The sequence below is a fragment of the Petaurus breviceps genome, unplaced genomic scaffold, assembly GCF_028583685.1.
Source record: "Petaurus breviceps papuanus isolate PSGF00001 unplaced genomic scaffold, PetGlider_PUasm1.0 174, whole genome shotgun sequence".
NCBI lineage: Eukaryota > Metazoa > Chordata > Mammalia > Diprotodontia > Petauridae > Petaurus > Petaurus breviceps.
Window position 1 is genome coordinate 53,918,766 of NW_027185761.1, and position 24,245 is coordinate 53,943,010.

General features: G+C 42.3%; 1 protein-coding gene across 11 annotated transcripts in view; it reads left to right on the forward strand.

Annotated features, from left to right (window-relative positions):
* Nucleotides 1–24,245, forward strand: part of FHIT (fragile histidine triad diadenosine triphosphatase) — a 1,710,176-nt gene that overhangs the window by 74,917 nt on the left and 1,611,014 nt on the right. The window contains exon 3 of one of the 11 annotated variants that reach the window (XM_069084211.1): nucleotides 22,347–22,506. The exons of the other annotated variants lie outside the window; for them this stretch is intronic. The gene's annotated coding sequence lies outside the window, so the exon portion shown is untranslated. The remainder of the gene's footprint in view (nucleotides 1–22,346; nucleotides 22,507–24,245) is intronic. 11 annotated transcript variants of the gene reach the window in all.

Sequence of the window (24,245 nt, forward strand, 5' to 3'; positions counted from 1 at the left end):
CCTTTCTTGGTATTTCCAGATGCTAGAGCCTTCCTCTCTGAGTTACTGTGCATTCACTCTGTATTTATCTTCTGCTGTATAGACTAAGTTATTTGCATGTTGTCTCTTTTACAGGATATAAATCCATGAGGTCAGGGACTTCCCCCACCTTTGTATTTCCAGTACTTAGCACCAAACCTGGCACATAGTAAGCTTTTAATAAATGTTTTCTGATTGAATAATCAGAAGGCATCTTTATATTATCTAGCCATTTTGTGGAGAAAGTAACTGGGATTACAAAGTTTTTCCCAAGGTCGCACAGGCAGGGAGTGACAAAGCCTCAGTCTCCAAATCTAGTGTTCTTACCATATACCACACAGTTTATTGCAATGATTTTTATCCACTTTCTAGAAAACATAAAAATGTTCCCTGGGACAGAGATGGAGAGATAGGGCAGAAACCTCTACTTCAGCATGTCGTCCAAGTCAAGCACTTTGATTTGGAAGTCCAAAGTTGGGATATAAGAGTTGGATAGTTAATGATACAAAAAATCTCCTTGCTTGGATCATTTTGTATATAACAGACTTTACAATGTTGTGCATTGTTTGGTCTCCTAAGCCCTTCCAAATGCTTCATGTTTAGTGATTCGTCTCTTTAGGTTAGAGAGAATGAGAGATTGGGAATCACAGGATTTACATTTGAATTCTAGCTTGGCCGCTTCCTCCTGCTGTGGTTTGAGGCTAGTACCTCTCAGCCTCATTTCCCTCATATGTAAAAAAGAAGAGACTGAACTTTGGACCCTTCCATTCCCCAATCTTGGATGCTACGATCCTCCCTTACGGTGTTTGCTCATGGAAGTGATGATCTTTACCAGGGGGAGCCTACCCTCCTTCCTGGTATCTCAGAGCACTTGTTTTATTCATCCAAAGGTCCCTCGGTCTGAGAAGCTGGTTAGATCTTTGAGTCTTGGTCACATCTCTTAGTTTCTGCTACTCTATCTATCTATCTATCTATCTATCTATCTATCTATCTATCTATCTATCTGTCTGTCTGTCTATTTCTCTATCTCTCTATCTATGCACATATATGCTTTCTCATGATGTGTATATATTTATATGTATGTGTAATATAATCATGTATATATCAGTGTGTACATGTGTATAAGCATACACACATGCATGTATACATACATATGCATACACATACACTCCTAGAATTGGGTCCAACCCTTTCTTTTCACAAATGCAGATATCAAGGCAGGAGCTTGCCCTGTTGTACACAGTAGTCATAAGAGGATGTCAAACTTCCCAATTTGCTTTAATAACAATCCCTAAAGGATTACTATTTGTCCTGCAAGGCTGGGAGAATCAAAAATTAGTTCAGGAAAATGATATTTTTGTGCATATGTGTTTGTGTATGGGGGGAGGAGTGGGTGGGGAAATAATCTTTATTTCTTCATTCCCCTTAAAAAAAAAGCTTTAGAAATTTTGATTTAATTGAGCATGTGAGCTCCCAGCAAAGTTGAAGGCATGTTTTTATAGTTATCACTTCTGGGCGACAATGTCCTGAGGTCCATTAAGATTCCTATTGTTACCTGAGCTTGTTATTTTTCCTTATACTATCAGCAGATGCAATGAAATGTCGCAGTATAAAGACGAGAGGAAGAATATATTCCTGTGCAGCCTCAGATAGGGCTATATTTTTATTCACATCCTCTCATTATTTGTGTAGACGGATGACCACAGAAAACAATGAAATCCCTCCCTTCTTCCCCATTCTTAAAGGCAGTCTGGCTAACTCTACAATTGTAGGTCTGAAAACTATGGCTATTGAAACCCAGTTTGTTTCTCCCCCCATCCCCATTTCTCATTTGCCGTCCATTATCTTATGGTCTTTAATGCTTCTCTTGGCAATGGATGAAGTTATTGCTTTGCCTTACATAAAAAAGCTTCTCTTACAAGACTGGTAATCGTGTGCTTTGGGGCTGCGTTGTCCAGGCTTTCTAATCTAAAAATGTCTCCTTTCTTTTATTCAGGCAGGTTTATCTTTTTGGAAGAGTAGGACAGAAGTAACTGGGTATAAAATTGAGAAATTGCCCATAAATAATATGGAAGACTTTGGGAGCTGTGTTTGGTATTAGAGGAACTGATTTAGTAAACAATGTTTACCTTTGCTGGCTTAGAAGGGTTTATTTTCCTCTCTCTTTCCCTTCTTCCTTCTTTCCTTTTCTTTCCTCCCTCCCTCCATTCCTTCCTTCCTTCCTTCCTTTTTCCTTCCTTCTTTAATTCCTTTTCTTTCCTCCCTTCCTTTCTTCCTTCTGTCCTCCTTTTCTTCCTCCCTCTCTCCTTTCTTCTTTCCTTCCCTCTTTCCTTCCATCCTCTCCCTCCTTCTTTCTCTCTTCTTTCTGTTTCTTTCTTTATTAAGTTAGGCATACTTCAAAACCTGGTACAGATTTCACAGCACTTTTTCCCATCGTTACTGCAGGAGAGAACAGACTGCTATTTTTATCAGATCGATCTCCTGACTTTTTTGGAGAAGAGGGAGAACGCTGGCAGCCCTGTCTCCAGTAGTTAACATACTTATCTCGCCATTTATTTATTTAGAGTATTTATCCTGGACCAGACCACAGAATGCATCATCCCAGTGGCAGCAATTTCCTGGCAGAAACCAAACTAGGGACAGTGGGCATTACTGAGATACTGGGCACACTTAAACTAATTCGAGTTAAAAGGCTCTCCAGAGAGAGGTTAATAATACAAATCAATCAAAAACCAATGACATCCTTTATCAAACGTTTGTGAAATCACAGTTTCGAACGGTGACCTGTTGCCGATTGAATAAAAAGGCTGCTCCTCATTTGGTCTTTGTGTCCGTGGGCTGTTGAAGTTGTCGAGTGGGGTCACCGCATGAAGGGGCCCCACTGGTGGATTAAAGCTGGCAGCTGCTCATTTGTCTCTTGAGTCACCATCAGCATTTTTTTTTCATGTGTAGCTCCTTGAAGCTAGGATAACAGGTGAGATTGGCCCATTAAAAGTAGCAGCACTGTCCAAACTAGTTAAAAGTTTGAACAGAAGCATATCGGCAATTATAATTCATTGGGCCTCGCTCATGCTGTTAATTTGTTACGTGATTATTCTTTTTATAGTTAAAGCCACATATACTTAGAGAAATTAATTTTCTCCAATTCAGGCTTAGTTTTTCAGCATTGCTCAGGCTTTTGACCAGGCAAATCTCTCTTGGTTTTAAGTTTCTTTTGAAAAAGTCTTCTCCTTTGTCTTTAGAGTTGCCAAGGGAGGACCACCTTGAGGCTTAGTTTCAACCCCCCATATGCTGGCTGGTTCCTCATTGTCTTTTCTCCAATATTACTAAGTTTTCTTTACCCTCTAGCATGAAATGATGGGGACAGGATCATGAGATCTTATCTGGAACTGGAAAGCACCTTGGAGGTTACTGAGTCCAACCATTTCCTTTCACAAAAGGGGAAACTTGAGATCGTGGGAGTGAATTGACTTGCTGAACTAGTGAATGGCCATGGTGGGATTAGAACACAGGTTGTCTTGATTCTAGGCATGATAGCAGCCTCAGACCTCTACCTACAGCTCCCTTGGGAATTCAGCACAAGGAGGTCAAGGCTCTGGGAGAAGTAACCAGGAGCACTGTGGGACTTCCTTGCATGGCCCCTTCCAGGCTCAGCTCCCTGGGGCCCAGGACGTGGGTAGCACCTGCTGAGGCCTCCTGCCTTGTGGCATTCAGTGCACCTCACTCCAAAGCAAAAACCATTCTCCTCATTTCCTTGGGGGGCAAAGATTTGGCATTCTTAAGAAGGCTTTCCTCAACACCCTTAGTTCTATGGGACACAGAGCTTAGGTAAGACCACAGAAGAGACACGTCTCCCAGATCTGCTTGAACTTAGGGCGTTTGGTGTTTCCAGTTCTGTCTTGTCACCTGGGTGTTCAGAGAGAGCCTCTGTTCTTAGATCCCTCTGTGGAAATGACTGGGCCCTTTGGTCCTATATAAGGCAGCAGCAGAATTGTCATTCCACTCTGTGTTTCTAAATCAGCATTTGTTGGTCTCGTTCGTTCTCAAAATAGCATTTGTTCACTTCCAGGCATGGTTTCAAAAAATCTCCATTCCTATGATTTCAACTTATATTGTCTTCTATAAATATTTTGTGGTTCACTTGAATGTGCTCAATTCTGAAAGAATTTTTGTAAACAGCTCCATCTAAGTCTATGTCAAAGGCACATCCTCAGGTGCCACTCTGATTAAAGGGACAGGGCTATTTTTTTCTTCTCTTGTTCTGTGAGCTATGAGATCAGTGAGCACACACACTATGGGATTTCTCTGCTTTTCCTTTGTTTTGGGGAGATGTGTATGTCTATCTGCATTGCTTCTTTATTATATTATGGTTATATTTCCTTACTTGACTGTGCTCATCCTTGGGTCATTTTATGCTTTTCTACTTTTCAGAGTTAAGTTGCAAATCAATACTTACAGTATTAACCTAGAGCAAGTGTGGTCTTTACCTGAAAGGTTCCTAAGAATTCAGACCTATTTCAAATGCTATTAAGCAAGCCTTAAATTAAATTCCAAGTGATGTTCACCTCCCGTATGAACTTAGCTGGATAGTCTATTCGATTTGGTGAATCTGTGTTGGAAGAGAAAATGTGAGAAGTTAATGGGAGGAGGGGGTTTAAACCTTTTCTCTTTCACATCAACGGGAAACTTATTGTTAACATGGAAGAAGCAGTACGTTAGCAAACTAAAGCGCTCTAAAAGGAAATAAGATGATCTTATGAGAAAAGAGTAATTTTTGGAGGTGAATAGTCCTAGAGCTAAATCTAGAGGTTTAAAATGATTTTAACTATTCTGATTTCTATTTTCTTAGCTAAGAGACTAAAAGAATAATTGGATATTATGTTATATTGTTAGAGTGATATTTCTACAGATTGGAAGGGAGCTGACTTTGGGGTTAGAGGATATGGTTTCGGACTCTGCCATTGATGCCTTTGACCTAAGTGTCTTCTGGGCAGTTATTTAACCTCCCTGGGCCTCACTTTCCTTATCTGTAAAATGGGGGTGTTGAACTAGGTCTCCTCTGAGGTATTTTCCATCTCTAAGTCTGGGATTCCATATGACTTTCCTTAGGCCTTTTTATTTTTAGAATCTGGGTCTCCTTATGGAGTCCAAACTGGAAGTGTAGGGCCTAGTACTGGCCCAGTATCAGTGTGGATTGGCTTGAAAGCTTTAATAGGTTCTGTTTTTCTGGCATGGCCCAGTTCACCCCTACCTAGGCACCCTAGGGACCCTCCACTCCCATCTTGGTGAACTCACCTGACTGGCAGAGCTTAGGTGACCCACTTGGCTCAGAATTCTTCAGCATCAGGGATTATAGACATGCTCCACTGTACCTGGCTCCTCTAGCTTTTTATAAACAACCATCACCTTGTCTCCTCCAAGGCTTTTCTTGCCTTCAGTTTCTCTTTTCTCCAATCTCTCATCTTATAGAGGAGTAAAGGGAGGCCTGAGGAGGTTGACTGACTTGCTCAAGTTAATACAACCAAATGTTCGAGAGGAGATTTGAACTTGGGTTTTCCTGACTCCAAGGCCACCAGTTTATCTCCAGGTCTCTCACTGGTGAAGGAATCTGTCTTGCCCTCATGGATAACATTGGGCCTGTTCTCAAAAGAATTGGCATTTTCTCTGTTTGCCTTGGCTGGATTTTGAAATAATTTCCAGAGTCCCAGTGTTCATTCCTCTGCACAGGTGACCATGAGCTCATGGCTGCATGGTTCCCAAAATTTGTTTATGGCTTGAATTTCTGCTTTAGCTCTGCCCTCTCTTGAGATCACCTCCGGACTCTACGTAGAGCAAACCTATTAACCCTCACTCAGGACTCTCTGTGTTGGGGTCTCTTGTGCTTCCAAGGTGGGCCATCAAGCAGTCATGGCTGTGCATCTGTGAGCATTGATTTTTCTAAGCAGATTCTGTCAGTTCATGTAGCACCCACAAATGTAGGATGACCATGGATATAGAAACCCTGCTTTTCCCTCTCTTGTGAGAAGGATCCTTGCCCCTAAGAGCAGACATGAAATGAGAGGTGATAATTATCTATCCTCAAGCTGGTCCCGACATATCCACACTTTCCATCCCAGCCAAACTAGGGACCTGGTGTTTCCATTACATGTGGTCTGTTTGTTGGCATGTGTGACCAGACTTTCCCCTGGAGAGCCTGGAATGTTTTCTCTTCTCACCTGCATCTCTTGGAATGCCCAGCTCTTTGCATACCCTGCCCTATGGGTGCCTTTCTTGATCCCCCTGCTTGTTAGAATTCACCCCTTCTCCCTCATTATTTTGTATGTAGAGACCTATGATTTTAGAGGGAACTCCCAGGTGAGAAAACTCCTTCCATCACGGCAGCTTGGTGCCTTCTTTACAACTCAGAGTCTTATAAAGTTGCCTGGATCATTGAGAGTGACTTGCCCAGAGTCCAATGCTCAGTGTATGTCAGAGGCCAGCCTGGAATTCAGGGTGTCCTGACCTTGAGGCCAGCCCTCTGTCTACCCCCTGCACTGCCTCTCATTTGGGGTTTACTTGTTTCTGTGTGTGTGTGTAGACCCACCTGCACACATGCACGCACACATGTAACAGGTGTGTATATATGAATTTATACATATATATTAGAAGCATGCATATGTGCATATAAATGTAAAGACATACATATTTTATACATATATACATCTATATATGGATAAAACTAGAAATAAAAACAGGTCCCCATCCTCATACAGTTTGCAATATAAACTTCAGCATACTATGTGTATATATATGTATATATATTTACATATGTATATATACACATACATATACGTGTGTGTGTCCCTATGTGGCATAGTGGGTAGGGTGCCCAGGCTTAGAGGACACAAACAGGAAGACTCATCTCCCTAAATTCAAATCTGGCCTTAAACACTTATTAACTGTGTGACCCTGAGCAATTCACTTCACCCTGTTTGCCTCAGTTTCCTCATCTATATAATGATCTGGATAAGGAAATGGCAAACCATTCCAATATCTTTGTCAAGAAAAACCCCATAAAGGGATCACAGAGAGTTGGGCACAGCTAAAAGTAACAAGACCACCCCCCCACACATACACACATGTATAGTATAATACCTAACACATAGTAGGTGGCCACTAAATCCATGGTGGATTGAATTGAAAGCAGTGCAAGATTATCCTGTTTCTTCTTCCCAAGACTCTCTCCTTCAAGCATTTATAAACAACCCTCATATCTCTGCTAAGTCCTTTCTTCAGCAGGCTCTCTCATGTGGATTATGTTTTTATTATGTCTTCATTGATGCTAGAGATACCAAAGGGGAAGAAAATCTGCCTCATAATTATCTGGAGTTTTAACAGTTTCCATCTGTCATTCAAAACAATTATGGAAAAGAAATGCCCCTAGGGGCCTCGGCTGCCCCAGGGATTGTCTCTGTGCTTCTCGGATGCCCCTGAGTCATTTTAAGACTTAGAGCTCACTGACCTCCTTAGACTTTCTTGAGCCAGTTAACCCACTTCTCTGAAGCTGACCAAGCATGAGTGAGTATGCCCCGCAAGTTACTGGCACGGAAGCCCAGACTGGAGATTTGTGTTTCTTTACCTAATCTTGGCGACATGATTCATGATTATGTCTTCTGAGCGTGAAGAATTCATTCATCCTTATTTAGTTAACAGTTATTAAGTGCCTACTGTGTGTACCACCAGTTTTAGGGCTCATAATGTAGTTCATTAGCTTTAGCTCCTGGCTGTGGTTTAGAAACAGAGATTTTCAGCACAACCAGTCACTGGTGGTCATACATTGGAGTCAGGCACTTTGACAGCATTGCAGAGGTAACAGTCACCATTCCAGGTAACACTGATATAGCTCTAATGTTTGCAAAACACGTGGCATAGACTGTCTTTGTTCCATTTTCACTCTGATTTGGAGTCAGGACACCTGGATTCCAAATCCATTTTACACATTTGCTAACTGTGTGACCCTAGACGTCATTTAGTCAGTAAGTCAATAAGTCAGTCCTTAAGCATTTGTTAAGTACCTATCATGTGCTAGGCCCTGTGCTAAGCACAGAGGACACAAACAGAAATGAAAAGGACCTGCCCTCAAGCAGTTTGCAAGCTAAGTTTAACCTCTCTTCACCTCCTCAGCTCCCTTATCTATGAAATGGGAATAATAATGATCACACTTAATTCATATGGCCCTTAGGAAGAGCAGATCATCTGCCTAACAGGCATCTAGGATATGAATAGGGCGCTGCATTAGGAGTCAGAAAGACCTGCATTGAAATTCAACCTCTTACTACAAATTTTGCTTACTTGCTTACTCTTACTTACAGATCCAGGAACTTACTAGCTGTGTGACTCCTGCCCAAGCCACTTAACCTTAGTTTGCCTCCATTTCCTCATCTGTAAAATGGGCATAACTTGAGAAGGTAGTTGTTAGAGTCAATTGAGATTACTTATGTAAAGCACTATGTGGATGCTAGCTATTAAATGAGGTAAAACAGATGAAGGGCCTTGCACCCCCCCCTTAAACATTTGCTTTATAATTTGGCAGGATCAAAGGTATTTTCTGAAAAAATACCTTAGTTTTTAAATGAGAAGCATGTGATAGGAAGGGATAGTAGGACCATGAGTGGGATTTAAGGAAAAAATGAAACAAAACAGCACTATCCCTCTCCACAGAAGGTTAATCCATCCCTCTTGTTGTATGGACCTGGCAGGGTCTGAAGGCCCATCTTGTGATCAGCTGAGTAATTATACTGAGTCCTCTGCCACCATGTCCCACAAGGACTGTATTTTGATCTCCTATTCATTTTTGAAAGCCTTACCCCAAATCTCATCAGAATTAACACCGGCAACAATTCTTCAGGTGCTTGGGTATTTTGGGATGTCCTCTGATTTCACTAATGTGGGTATTCCTTCTGCTGACCCACTCTTTAGGGAACTGATGACTCCAGAATTTCTGACCTGATTTCTAAACAGAACCTGAAAATCCCCAAGATAGAAGGGACCCCAGAATCCATCTAGTTCAAGCCCTGCCTGACCATGTATCCCTAGAGTCTTTGACTGCTTGAAGATCTCGGGTGTGGGGGGGGGTGAGACCCTTTCTTCCCCTGGCATCCCCTTCTGCCTCTGGAGTAGCACATTATCTGTGCATGGTGACCTTCTCTGAACCTAGGTAAACTGGGCTAGAGGAAATGCTTAGTAAATGCTTGTTGGCTTTTTCTATTGATGGACTGACTTCCATCATCATAATGGGTGATGCCTTCCCATCTTGTTAAGACCTGCCAGATGAGGACAGGAACTGTTTCTCATTTGTCTTTTCAACTCCACTGGTGAACACAATGCCCAGCACGTAGTAGGTGTCAAATAAAGGCTTGTTGATGGAATGATTACACTCCACTGGTAAAATCTTGGATCAAAGAAATTATTCATAAATAAATCCTCTTAGACAACTATAACAATTATATGGAAAGACTGACAGCCACAAAACAATTGAAAATGAATGTTGCCAAATCACAAAGAATAAGGTTGGTCCTAAAGAGTAAGTTCATTCATTCATTCAAGAAACTTTTTAAGTGACAGAAGCATTTAATATGCCAGGCACTGTGCTAAGTGCTGGGGAGACAGAAAATGCCAAAAGAGATCTATGAAGACATCTTTCCTAACTCTTTTGTGGAAGGGGGATTGTACAAGTATGGAACACTGCATATCATGTCAGATGTTTTCAATGTATGGATTCATTTTACTGAATATTTTCTTTTAATTCCTTATTTTTATTTTAATATTTAAAAACTTGTTTTAAGGGATGGTTCTCAGATGGGAAGTGGGGGAGACATACAGGGGAAATCTAGGCAATATGGAAACAAGATGGCAGTAAAAGTAAAAAAAAAAAAAAGAGAAGTCTTAACCAGGGTTTACGTAACCCACAGCAAAATCAGTCATTGTCTTGTGGCAGATCCTGTGCTTTTGGTAAAGAGGGACAAAGAAAGGTGAGACAGAAGGTAGAAGTGAGCTAGGCCAGGTAGGCATAGGCAGCCTTCTGAATCTATGTATGTGTGTGTATATGTATATACGTATACATATATACCTATGTTATCACTTAGTTTGCTGAAAAAAAAATTCTTTGGTCCTTGTAGGTTGGAGTGCTACAGTGAGTTCAGACAGTACCTTGTTCTTATGTGGTGAAAAGTCGTTAGGGTCAGGAGCTAGAGAAGATGGTGGGATCACAGCCCCTTAATCATGGAGCTTCAGAACCTGGAGGAGTGGGGGGCCTGTGGTGTGTAGAGCTTCAGCCCTGGAATCAGGAAGACCTGAGTTCAAATCCAGCCTCAGACACTTACTAGCTGTTTCACCTTGGGCAAGCCACTTAACCCTGTTTGCCTCAGTTTCCTCATCTGTGAAATGATCTGGAGAAGGGAATGGCGAGCCATTCTAGTGTCTCTGCCAAGAAACACTCCAATAGGGTCATGAAGAGTGAGATACAGATGAAGGGTCTTAACAGCAACGCATCCTAGAGCTCACTGGCTGATAAGACTGAGGGGTGGGAGATAAATGAGGAGTTTGACCTCCAGTGGGAGGTGGGAACAGCAGTGGCAATGTGGAGCCGAGTGCCCACCTGTGTGTGGCCCTGTTCCCTCTGTGGGCTCTTTCCCTTGGCAGCAGCCCAGCTCGGTCTCACTGCCTGCGGCCCTGCCTGGCTGCCACTTCCGGTGCCTTGCTGCCTTTCAGGTGTGCTTCTGATAAGAGCACATCCAATCACCCCCCTCCTGCTTGGCGTTTTAATGCCCCCACTGATCAGAGGCTGTCTAAAGGCAATAGTTAATTCTCCTTCATAGTGACATTTGCATTTAATAAAAAGTCATGTTTGTTGTAGCTTCTGAATAAACACAACTGGGCGTGGAGTCCACACTGCATCTGGAAATTCTGAGCACAGACAGTGCAGCTGAAGAAGAGACAGAGGTGCCGATGATGAAGCTTTTCCATTGAGTTCTCTGCTTCCCCAGCATCTCTTTCATCACACTTTATTATCATCCGCCATGCCGAGGAAGTGCTGCCTGACCCACTTCTGGGCTCAAATTAAGTCTACAAAACGCTCGGTATAAATACCGCCCTGCATATTCCTCAGTGCACGCAGGCAGCTGGCTGCCTTGATTTAAGTGAATATATATTTATTTTATCTGTTGTCGTCTGGTGTTACAGGAGTGAAGTGTGCTTCGCATAATCTCACTGAGGGTTCACCCTGGCTAACATTCATCCCTGGGCTCCCTTGTTCAGAGGTTACTGTTTTCTAGCTCTGCTTTCTCTGCAGGTTTGTCCGTTTGACCCTCACAGACTGACCTAGGATCTGTGAGTGGAAGTGGCAATACACACACACATGCACATGCATACACACACGTACACACACACGCACATACATGCACATGCCCACACACACATGCAATACATACATGCATGCATACCCATGTACATACATACATACACACATATGCACTTATGTATGTACATAAAAAGGAGCACTTCCCAGCGATAAGAAACACTCCTGAGTAATCAGAGCTGCCTACAGTGGGGTGGTCGGCCACTGGACACATGGGTGTCCTTGTGACTGCAGGTCTTCAGGCCGACTGTCTGCTGGGAAGCTTGTTGAGGGAATTTTGGTTCCATTGGGCTCAGTGGTCTCACTGCTGAGATCCTGTGAAGAAGGAGCATTAACAGTAATAATTCTGATAATGATAGCTAGTGTTACATAGTGTTGACTGTGTGCTGGACACTGTGCTGAGCTCCTTGCAATGATTACTTCACTTAGGTGCTGTAGTTCTCCCCATTTTACAGATAAGGCACAGTGATTCAGTGACTTGCCCAGGTTCACACAGCTTGTCAGTGTCTGAGGCTGATTTTGCACTGAGGTCTTTCTGCCTCCAGGCTGCATGCTTTGTCTACTGAGCTACTGACCTGTGTTAACTATCCATTTAGAGGTCGTGGGTTCAGATCTTCCATATAAGACTAGAGGCCAATCCCTTAACCTCTGTGGGCTTCTGTGAAATGAGGGGGTTTGGAGAGATGGTCTTTGAGGATCTTTCCAGCTCTAAATCAATGATCTGTAAGCCCACTTAGCTACCACAGGCCTCAGTTTCCTCATTTGAAAAATGAGAGAGTTGGACCAGTTGACCTCTCAGGTTCCTTCTAGTGCTAGATATATGACACTTTGACCTACAGTATCATCATCATCATCATCATCATGACTGCCCTTTATACAGAGCTTTAAAGTTTACAATACTCTTCACAAATATTATCTCATTTTATTTTCACAACAACTCTGGCAGGTGGGTGATATTATTATCCCATTTTTACAGATAAGGAAACTGAGGCAGGCAGCATTTAGATGACTTGACCAAAGCCACACAATTAGTAACTGGCCAAAGCAGAATTTGAATTCAGGTCTTTCCCCCTGCAGGGCCAGTGTACTGTCCACTGGGCCACCTCGCTGGCCTGTAAGTAACTTTCCTGCACTTCAGGGTGTGTTCCCTGACTAGTGGGGATTGATGGGTTTTATTTTGAAGTCAGGGCATTGTTTAGCAGGAAGGAGAGAAGAAATGATATGCAATGATCCTTCTCCAGGCTATACATTTCAGGGAACAGCTACCAGTTGTTGGGCATTGCCAGAACCCAGACTGAGGGGCAGAGCCGGGTGCAGCTACTTATGCCCCCAGTAGCTTTGCCAGCCTGACATTTTGATGCCAGGTAGTAGGTACCAAGCTGAATTTCAGACTGACTTCCCACATACCAGAGAATGGTGTTAAGCATAGCTGTTGGCCTCTCCATGGTAAGGATTCCACAAGGGCTTTGTGTTCATTCTCTCATTTAATCTGCACAATGATTCCATATCATCATTCCTATTTTACAGAGGGGAGAACTGAGGTCCCCAGAAGCGAAGTTATTTGCAAGTGATAGCTAGTAAGTGTCTGAGGTGGAATTTGAACCAGGCCTTTCCTGACTCCAAGTGCAGTATGTTGTACCATCTCTTTAGCTTGTATGGGAAGAAAGAACCCCAGAGCTCCTCTTGACATATCAGTCCCCACTATTTGGTAGGAGGCCCAGTGCCCGTGCAGCCAGTGGTCTTCCCTGGCACCCTCTCTGTCTGCCCTGTCTGTGACTCTGCTTCCTCAGCCCTCTCTCCTTAGCATCTCCCATATCTCTCTTTTCCTTTGGCTCCTTCCCCTTCCTGTCTGCACACAGAAAAGAAGCAGCCCTGCTCAATGCCCCCTGCGCCAGCATAGCCCCATTCTCCAGCTTCTCTCCTTCCCTTTGCCCCCAGACATCCTGAATGAATGTGTTTGTTCCTCTTCTCCCTCCCTCAGTCAGTCACAAGCATTTTTTAAGAGCTTCCCAGGTGCCCGGCGCTGGTCTGAGCCCTGGGGATACAGAAAGAGGTAAAAGATGGTGCCTGACCACAAGGCGCTTGCACTCTAATGGGAGAGCCCAGGAGCAGGCAAAGCTGTACAGACAAGCCTTGTACAGGATAAGGAGGAAACAGTTAAGAGAGTGAAAGTTCTGGGCTGAAGAGGGGCTGGGACTTAGAGGAAGCTGGGAGGTCAGTAGTGGGGTGGGGAGGGAGCGTTCCAGACATGAGAGGCAGGCAGCCCGGTGACATGTTGTCTTCTGATCTAATGACAGCCCTTCCTGATGGACCTCCCCGGAAGACCAGGGGCTTCTTCCCTCTCTGTGCCCTTTGTGATGGCTCCCCAGTTTGGGGCCCTGCTTTGCATATCTTCCTTCTTTGTCTTCTGTGTGATGCTGAACTTTCCTGGTTATCTTCTGTTCTCTGACTGCCCCTCTCATCTCCACAGGATAGGCTTCTCCTACATCCCTAAATGTGAACACTCCCCAAAGTGTTGCCTGGAGCTCTTAACAAATATGACCACTCACTGCCATATGCCCTGTACCTAAGTGGACTCTTACCTCTGAGCTATTGGCCCTTACATAACCTTCCATTGTGATTGCCCATGTACGTGTCTTCTCCCCACTGCTAGATCATAAACTCTTATAATCCATAAACATTTATTAACTGCCTACTGTGTGCCAGGCACTATACTAAATGCTGGTCTGGGTTGGGTCTGGGTGTTGGTCTTTCTTTCACAGAACCATGAATATAGAAATCACTTACTTATTGAATGAACAAATGAAATGTAGAGCAGACCTCCAATGTTTTCTTTAAAAGGCACCATAGTAGAATGGAAAAAAAAATCAATTGATTTGAAGGCAGAGCATCCAAACTAAAATCCCGTTTCACCACTTACTACCTATATGACATTGGACACGTCACTGTAGTTTTCCAGGTCTCAGTTTCCTCCTCTGTCAAATGAAGGAATTGGCCAAATTCTACCTCCAAACATTTCTGTGATCCTGTGATCTTGGAGGTTGGGGAGGGAAGGGTTTAGTTTTTGAGTATCCCCCTCGGTAGGCCTTAGGACCTTTCTTTGTCTCTGCTTACCCATCCACAAAGTGGGTGAGCTAATATATACCCCCTCGCCCGGGTGTTGTGAGGAATTACTCATAAGTGAAAAGAAAGCAGTTAGAAACATAAGGGAAAACAGTTGTTACATATTTTCAGACCGGTAATGAGTGTTATAACTGCAAGTTTGAGCCTCCAAAGAGCGGCTGGTATTTTCCTTGCTTTGGGAGAACATCCAGTCAGTCAGCTTTTCCCCAGGGAAGCTGAAATGAGGACAGGAACAGTGGGGGATGTTGCTTGGCCATTGGCCATAGAGGAAGGGGTCTCGAGCATAGTCCCAATCTGAAGACTAGGGTTTTAAAAAGAGAGATGATAAATACTAGCTTGTATTGAAAGGAAAGAATAAATAGACTTTGGAATTAAAGAGCATCAGAAGAAATCATTTTTATTGAAAAATGTTTTCAGAAGTTTCTTTGACAAGTAGAGGGGAGGGGGGAGAAATGTAGAGTTATCCTTAAATAACTTGGGAACTTTGGTACCCAGCTCTCTTTTTTTTTTCATTTATACCTCAAGGGAAAGTCAATAGACTTTGAATCCCAGCATTAATGTAATTATTTTGATTTTTTTTACTGGCTTATTCTAGGCAAGACTGCATCATTGCAATATCAGATGGCCGGAAGCAATTCAGAAATCCTGGGTCCCGTAGGATGGAGCTCTGATGTAGCAGCGTGGGGGTGGAATAAATAATTTTCTCTGATCTTGCTAGGGCTGAGAATATTCCAGAGACCTAAATGTATGGAGGCAGTTTTACCAGAAGGTGACTGTAGGCAGAAGAAAGAGGAGATTTCTCTGATTATCAAAGGTTTCCTTTCCTCCCACCATCTTCCCCATCAGTTCTGAATTTTCTCCTTCTCTGTCTCTCCCCCTTCCATCATCCAGGGATTCTCCCTGATTCTGCCACTGTCACTTGTAATATACTCCTTAATGTCAGTTGTTACTACAGTAGTAATATGTTTTGGTTCATTTAGTATAAGCTTTCCTATTATTCTGGGATGTTTTCACTGGGCCCAGAGAGAAGTAGTTTTCACAAATAACTAGGCACCCACCACTAAATAGGTCGTATTTTGTTCTTAGCCTTCTGGTTTCCTTTCCTTTTCTTTTTTTAATGCCTCTGCATTTAATTTTTAAAATAGCAGTTGACTTGGAGTTTCTGGGATGAGAAGCAGTTGGGATGGAAATTTCAGAAATTGCCAGATCCTTGCAGTGTTTCAGGGAGCCAGGAATACAGTCATCTTCCAAAGTCAGAGTTAGGGCAGAGGACAAGAAGAGTTTCAAAGAAAAAAAAGACTTATTTTCATTTCTTTTCCCACCTCCTTACCCCTTAGTAATCAAATTAAAAGATATATATATATATTTTTTTTCCTTTTTGCCCAGTGACTTTGCTAGCAATAATTTAGGATCATTCTTCTCTTACTGTAAATTGTAAACGTAACCTGAGGCCAAGGCCAGGGGCATAGGATATAAATCTAAATAATAATAATAACAACAACAGCCAGGCCTTGGCTTTTAGAACATTGTAAATGTTGTCTGTGGGAAGTTAAAACAGAGCCTAAATATTTTAGACCTATTGCCTCTGAAGGATAATGTTTCATAATCCCATGCTTTTTATTTTTTAAGGCGAGGTCTTTTTTATTTTCCTCTTGGTTGGGTATTTAATGTGTTTTTCAATGACTTTACACCCTGACATGGCCTGTTATTTGCAGGCTCTATCTCAGGAGCACAGGGAGAGTCTCCTCATTCTTATTGTGAAATAAAAGGAGACTTAACAGCCCTCCCTAAAGATGGGCAGCGAATGATGAGAACTTCCTTCAAAGCCGAGCTCAGGGGTGACCTCCCAAAGGAGGCCTTTCTCTGGGAGAATGAGGGCTTGTATCCCCAGGAAGGTCTTAATGAATTATCCAGTTCATAGGGTCAGAAGTCGAGAGCTGGGACGCATGGCAGAACTCGCCTAGCCTAATGACCCTGTTTTACAGATGAGGAAATTGAGGCATAGACAGTAAGTTTCAGAACCCTCTGGCCCCTGAGGCAACATCCTTCTAGGGTTCCACTAGTTTCATTGGCCATTTTAAGTTTCTTTCCCTTTCTTCAGGTAGTTTTAGTCTCATGTGAACTTAGGAAGAAGCACTTTCACACAGTCCAGGAGGACCCCTAGTCTTGGAGTCAGATTATTTGGGTGTGAGTCCAAGCCTTCAAACTGACTAGTTCTGAGGCAGTGGGCAAGTCACTTAAGCCTCTGGCTCCTTGAGTCCTTCATCTGTAAAATGGAATAATAATACTAGCATTTCCTACATCACAAGTTATTGAGGAAAGTTTGAAAACTGTAAATAGCTAAATAAATATGAGTTAATGTCATTGTTAGCTACAGATTCTGATCAGGCTTTATCTGCAGGCATGATCAATTTTGTGTGTATCTACATATACACATATGTATATATGTATATGTACACATATATTATTTAAACAATATATATGTGATGTCCCTATGGAACTTAAAGAAAATGGTCGGTGCTTAATAAATGCTTTTAGATTCATTGATTGACTGATAGACTCATTGTGCCAGCAAGGTGACTCTGAGGTCTGGGAAGTCTGATCAGACTGGAAAAGCCCTGAGTTTGGCTGCTGATGGACTCCCTCTCTGTCTGAGGACTTTGGCAGAGGTTCTCCATAAAAAAGTTGGCCACCAGATGATCAGTCTTTGGCCACAGCGGCTCAGGACGCTGTCTCTGAAGGGGGCTGGGCAGAGTTTGTGACCCAAATTGGTGGTACCTGTAATGATAAAATAACAGATATTTTAAAAGCAGTGGTTCTTAACGTATGGGCCAATGACATTGTGAAGAGGTCTAAGAATACCAACTATTGTCAATTTGATCCTTATTAACTGATACAAAGCATAGGCCGGTGCAGGGTAATAAATGGGCAAGCCATTCCCAGAACAGTGTTTGATGTGTCTTCTTCTACCACTTTTATTTTAGTTCAGTTTAGTTCAGCTCTGAATTGCTTAATATGTGCAAAGCACATAGATTCTAGCAAGTTCCAAAGAGATCTTCAGTCTAATAAATATGTCTCTTCTATATATTCATGACTATTTTTCAAATGTGGGTGATGGCATGATCAATAAAGTTTAGATTTATTTAATAGTATTACTGGATTTTGTCATCTAGTTTTCATGTCTTCTTTCTGAGAGGCAGCATGGATTAGTGGGTAGAGATCTGGCCTTGGACCCAGGAAGGCCTGGGTTCAAGTCTAACTCTGATTCACCCAAACTGTGTGTGACACCACTGGACAAAGTCATTTAACTTCTTAGTTTACTAAGCATCTCTCAATGACCATAAATGGCAGAGAAAGGGAGGTAGGGGAGGTTCTTTAGTGGTCCCTTCTTACACCAGTTAAGTCACAGGTCCAGTCTCTGTCCCAACATTTTCCTTAGTTCACCACTGCCATGTGTGTGCCCTCAGAGTGACCTCTCTAAGATAGGCATCTTGGCACAGGGATCGGGTGTTAGACTTGAGATCAAGTAGACCTTGATTCCAGTCCCACCTCTGGTTCTGGTGGTGTGGCCATGGACAAGGCTACAGCTTCCTCACATTTGTAATAGAGACTATTTGTAACAAAACTTGCCTGTACTATCTGTTCACAGTCATTGTGAGTTTAAATAGAGACTATTTGTAACAAAACTTGCCTGTACTGTCTGTTCACAGTCATTGTGAGTCTTAAGTGTTTTGCAGTCTTTAAAGCCATTCAAACAAAGATCAGAAGGATGGCCAGGGGTAAGAGTAGACTGTCCCAACTCAGGGAGTGTGAAGTAAGTGATCTGATCAATTCATTCATTCATCGCCACTCTGTTAGGCCACTAATTCTGTGAATGACCCTATTCTGGGTTTTCTTCACTTCAGTCAGCTTTCTTTGATGGTAACTGTCCTGAACAGATCCAATGTAGATTCTGGTAGATGGGACCAAAGAAGGATTTTCTTTTAGATTATTATAAGTGAGGGTAATTGTAAAATGGAGGACATAAAAAAGGCATAGAATTGTTCAAATTTGGAGACTGAGGGGAGGAGTGGGGAGGGGGAGGGGGTAGAAGAATTGATATTCCTGAGACTGAAGTACATTCCTACAGTAGATGTTGTTCCCGTCTTCCCTTCTGTTGACTTTGCTCCCCGATCTCATTTACTTATGAGCAAGAATTGGTAGCAAGAACAGCAAACCCCTTACTGGTGTATAAATATGATTCTAAACACAGTGGTGGTAAATAGTATTATTTTTTGATATACTTAAAGCCTTACATAAATGCTGATCTGATTTTTCTTACCTTCTGGGAACAACTGTGATAGTTTTATTATGGAAGAAGTTTTTTCTATCATTTGGCCTGGAAATCGATCACCCAATTCTTAAAATTCACATCCCACTGTTTACAGGGGTAACAATTGGCTCCCATGATCCTTTGCTGTTATGAAGACTTGGCACACTGATTTGCATGTATTGAGCCAACATGACATAAAGATACGCCGTCCCCATCCCCCTCACCTCCAAAGAAATGAAACAGAAACGTGGAAATCATGGAAAATCTGTGAAGTTTAAAATAAAGACTAATTTGCAGTTCTGGTTACTTGGCGGTGTTATGTAGTTATTATCTCACTTAAGCTCCCCAGGTAGTATAATTGCTTATATATTTTTTTAAATCTGTTTTGTTTTGTCACCTCCACAGAACATTTTGTCTTGAGGTTGAATGAATACATTTCTCTCTTAAGCAGGTGTTGTAGACACCATGGGTGTACCTGTAGATCACCTCCAGGTATACCATTTATCCAAGCAGGGCTCCCCTTGTTACAACTTGAACGATCAATGGACACATGTGTGGCATCCCTTCCATTCTCTGGATAACTAGGGGAGATGAATTTTGATTGAATGTTCTTCATCAGAGACAATCATAGAAATGTTTACTAGTCAGCCTGAGGACATGAGGGGCTTTCGTAAAGGAATGTGGGGTAAAAGATGGTGTCCACGGGACATGAAAGTAGGCGGTAACAAGCATGCTTGTTAGCAGGTGCCATAACGGGCATTTCCAAATACGTGTTTCCAAACTGTCATCTTATTTCATGTGGATGTATGCACATGTGTATTGTTTTGTTAGGTTTCCTTCCTCTCTACCCTAGAGAGCCATGGGAAATCACAAAGACTTCCTTGCTTAATGATTTGTGCCCAGTTGGCTGATGAGGTAACTGCATAGACCCTAGCAAGGGGGCAGCTATTTGCGTAAGGATTAGTTTAGAACCCATATGACCCAGCGAATTTTGTAGTTTAAAGGAAACTTCCATAGGCAGTTGGCGGTATAACTAATAGAATTATGTATGCGTAAAATCACTCATGCCGTGGAAGCCAAAATGCAGAATAATAGCTTGTCAAACTGTCATTTGCAATGAGATCATAGATTTTACAGTTCAGATTAGGCTGTGTTTTTTTTTTCTTTTTGTCAGGCCACATTCTAATAAGCATATTGTGCACTAAGCCCTGTGATTATCTGAGCCCTTGACAGATGGCAGGTTGTTAATTTGTATGTAAGAGACATTGATTGCCAGCCCCATCGTCATAGTCAGCAAAATAAGAAATATCCAAATCCACTTTTGCTTACGTTTTTGCTTGACTTCATTTTCTCAAGGTAATGTGGAGAGGATACAAGCAGATATTGGGCTACTCTGAAGGCTCCCCCCCTCTTTCTTTTTACAAACCAGGAGATATGGGCGGGATTAAGGAAAGAGTAATTTTTATTGTTTACTTTGTTCCTGATTTTACGATTCACAGTTTGCTTTGCATCATGGTCCACCCTCACTCCCCATGAGGAACTGGAGAGGTGGGCCTTAAGGGGGAGCCCCTGAAGGAATTGGGGGTGTTGAGTCTGGAGAAGCGAGGGCATGTGTGTCAAACATTGGGAGAGGAGGAGACAGAATGACACTGCTTAGAGCATTCGGACCACGAGAGCATGGATTTAGGACTGCAGAGACCATCTAGGCCAGGAGGGATTGTGGCTGTTCAGTCCTATCAATTGTGTCTGACTCTTCATGACCCTTTTTGGGGTTTTCTTGGCAGAGATACCGGAGGGGCTTGCCATTTCCTTCTCCAGCTCATTTTACAGATGAGGAAAGTAAGGCCAGCAAGGTTAAATGACTTGCCCAGGGTCACACAGCTAGTAAGTGTCTAAGGTCATATTTGAACTCAGGAAAATGAGTCTTCCTTCCTCCAGGCCTAGCATTCCATCTACTGTGTCACTTAGCTGCCCCTAGATCAGAGGTCCTTAAATGATTTGTGTCATGGACCTGTGGACTGACTGGTGATGCCTTTGAGAATAATGTTTTTAAATGCATAAAATAGTTCAACTTTGGCCAAGTGGCTTAGAAAACAAGAGCACCGGCCTCAGTGCCGGGATGACCCGGATCAAAACCGGGCCCAGACACCCAGCACCACACCCAGAAACAACAACTGGCCGTGCAACCCCGAGCAAGCCACTCAACCCCAATTGCTCAAAAAAAAAAAATAGATCAACTTTGATAAGTTCCTTATGATTTCTTTTCCCTGTTTACCTTCTCATGCTTCTCTTGCTTCTTGTATCTGAATGTCAAATTTTTTATTCAACTCTGGTTTTTTCAGCAAGAATGCTTGAAAGTCCTGTATTCCACTGAATGACCATATTTTCCCCTGAAACAGGATACTCAGTTTTGCTGGGTAGGTGACTCTTGGTTTTAATCCCAGCTCCCTTGACCTCCGGAATGAGGCAACTATCTCATACAGAAGAGGCAAGGGAAAATGGTTACAATGGAGGAGAAGAATAGGAAGACAAAAGGGAATGGGTCAACCTTATTCCTATTGAATCTGGCTTGAGGAGGGAGGGAAATACACACTAAATAGGGGATCTCGCCCTCCAGGAGAATGGGGGGGGGAGGGGATGTGAGGGGGGATGATGGAAGGGAGGGCAGGCTGGGGAAAAAAAATTAAAAAATGCATAAAATAAAACACATAAGATTAGAAAGGAAACAGATTATATTGAAATACGCCTATCAAGGACCTCCAATTTAATCCAATTTATATGTTTTACAGATGAGAAAACAGGCCCACAGAGAGTAAGGGGCTTTCCCAGAGCTATGGGGAGTTGCAGAATGGCAAATTTAGATTTGCTTCAAGGAATGGCTTTGTCCCTTTTTCCTAAAGGAGAGTGAGTCCTTTTTTTCCAAAAGGAGAGTGGGCCCCTTTTGGGGGATAGTAGATTGTCCCTCACTAGAGTTCTTTAAATTAAATCCTTTTGGTTCTGTAGCAGAAGGAATTCTTTTTAAGGCCTTGGTTGGACCTGATGACCACTGAGGGAGGTCCCTGCCAGGTTAGGTTCTGGGGCAAGCAAACAAAGGGTGACTGTCAAGTATCCCCTTGCCCCCATTATACTTACTTTTAAAGTGAAAGATGATACAATACACGCTGATCTCTCAAATTACATTTTTCTAAAGAACCCAAAAGTCTAAGAAAAAGTCAGTCAGTAGCAGAGAAAAAAGATAATGTGGTTCAGACCAATGTTATCACAGTAATAGCACATATCACTGTCTTGCAATGCCTTATTATTTTAAATAGAAAAAGGTACATTTTCTCATTCAACAAACCCAAGAAAATAGAGCCTCAGAAATACATCTCAGGTAATTCTCCCTTCTCATGCTTAGCTTTTAAATCATTCCGAGCCTGCGTTAGGCCTTTGAGTTGTTCTGCAAAATGAATCCTGCATAGAATGAAATAGACTGAGGTCAGCTGCTTCATTTTACAGATGAGGAAACTGAGGCCCACAGAGTTGATGGGACTTGCCCATGGTCACATGAGTGGAAAGTGATGAAGCTGGGGTTTTAAATAAGTTCTGTTTCCAAATCCAGCCCTCTTTGCCCTGAACTGTGTTGTCATGAGGGAAGGGATCGGTCTCTTCCTGATATGTGAGTATATATGTGTATATGTATATGCATGTATGTGTATATATGTGTGTATGTATGTATAATATATATTATATTTAATTCTATCATGTTATATATAATATATTATTATATATTATATTCTGTAAACTTTAAGGTTTGCAGAAGTCTTAGATATTTTATCTCATTTGATCCTCACAAAAACAGCCCTGTGAGGTGAGTGCTGTTATCATCTCCAATTTACAGATGAGAAGACTGAGGCTGACTCCAGTTAAGTGACTTGCCCAGGGTTGCACAGCTTGTACATGTCTGAGGTCACATTTGAACTCAGGTCTTTTTGACTTCTGGTCCACTCTTCCAGCCATTGCATCACCTTGGCTATACTGAGAGACCTAAGAATTTGAAGAGTGGGAGGTGAGGAGGGAGTTCATTCCAGGTATGGAGGAGCAATCTGTGCCAAAAAAATCAGGTGGTAGATGGGCCCAGACAGTAGCCACAACATGGGCTGGCCCGTAGAGCACGTGAAAGGGAGTGCTATGTAGTAAATAATGGCAGGTGAGCTAAACCCAAACCACAAAGGGCCAAATACCAGATACCAGAGAGAGAATGTTGGATTTAACCATAGCTTTGCTAGGGAGTCATTGCAGCTTCATGAGGACAGTAATATGCTAGTATGTGAAATGACGATGTGATTGTGTGGCTCTTGTATATAAACATCAGTGAATTCTATAAAATAGGGCTCATTGTAATGTCTTCTCTGCCAGAGAAATCTTACACACAGTTTTACCATTTTTTAATCAAAGTCAATAAAAATGTCTTAATAAGGAATTATATCTCTTACATTACATTTGGGGTATTTTATGGGTAGGAATGGAAAGAGCTGGGGTTGGGGTATGTGTTTTTATATGTACATATGTGTATATGTACATATATTTCATATATACGTGTATATATTCTGTATAATCTGAATTTTCCATTGGTTGGTTGACCAAATGATCTTAAAAGGAAGCAGGTGATGCATCTTCATCAATCTCTCATTTTAGAATTAAGTAAACAAGATTTCCTGACTCACTGATATTGTTGTTTTTTTAATCAATCTGCTTCTCCCCTAGGAAATATGCAGTATGAAAAAGAAACAAAATTAGAAAATTACTTGTTTGTCAGGTATTATTAGGCTAATCACTTACAACTGTGCTGCATTATTACTTTACATTAATTCACACAATCATCAGTCTTGAGCTGGAAGGGACCCCGAAGCCTATCTAGTCCAATTCCCTCATTTTATAGCTGAGGAAACTGAGGCCTGTGGAGGTTAGATGGTTTAGCCAAGGTCACACACTGGTCCAGGTGTTTGGGCAGGGAGAAGGAAGGATAGCCTTTGGAGCTGAGAAAATTAATGGACTAGAAGAGAAAAGGTTAAAGGAAGGAGAACTAGGTGGGAAGAAATGCCCTTTTTTAGCGTGTGCACACACACACACACACACACACAACCATGTTGGGTGCCATCTTGCAGGCCTCCCAATGGAAGGTGCCTTGTGCTGTTACTGAGAAGGAGACAGGAGAAGGAAAGGAGAATCATGGCTGTCTGAGGTATTTAAAGCCATCAGAATGGTTCTTGTTTAATGTTTAATTAATCTTTGCCCGTGTGCCATTATTCCCAGGGCCCCTCGGCTGCTTAATATGTTTTGGCTGTAGTAAGTAGATTCCAATGTCTACAGCCTTTGGGGAAGAAAGGGATATTAGTTTGCCATATATGTTATTGA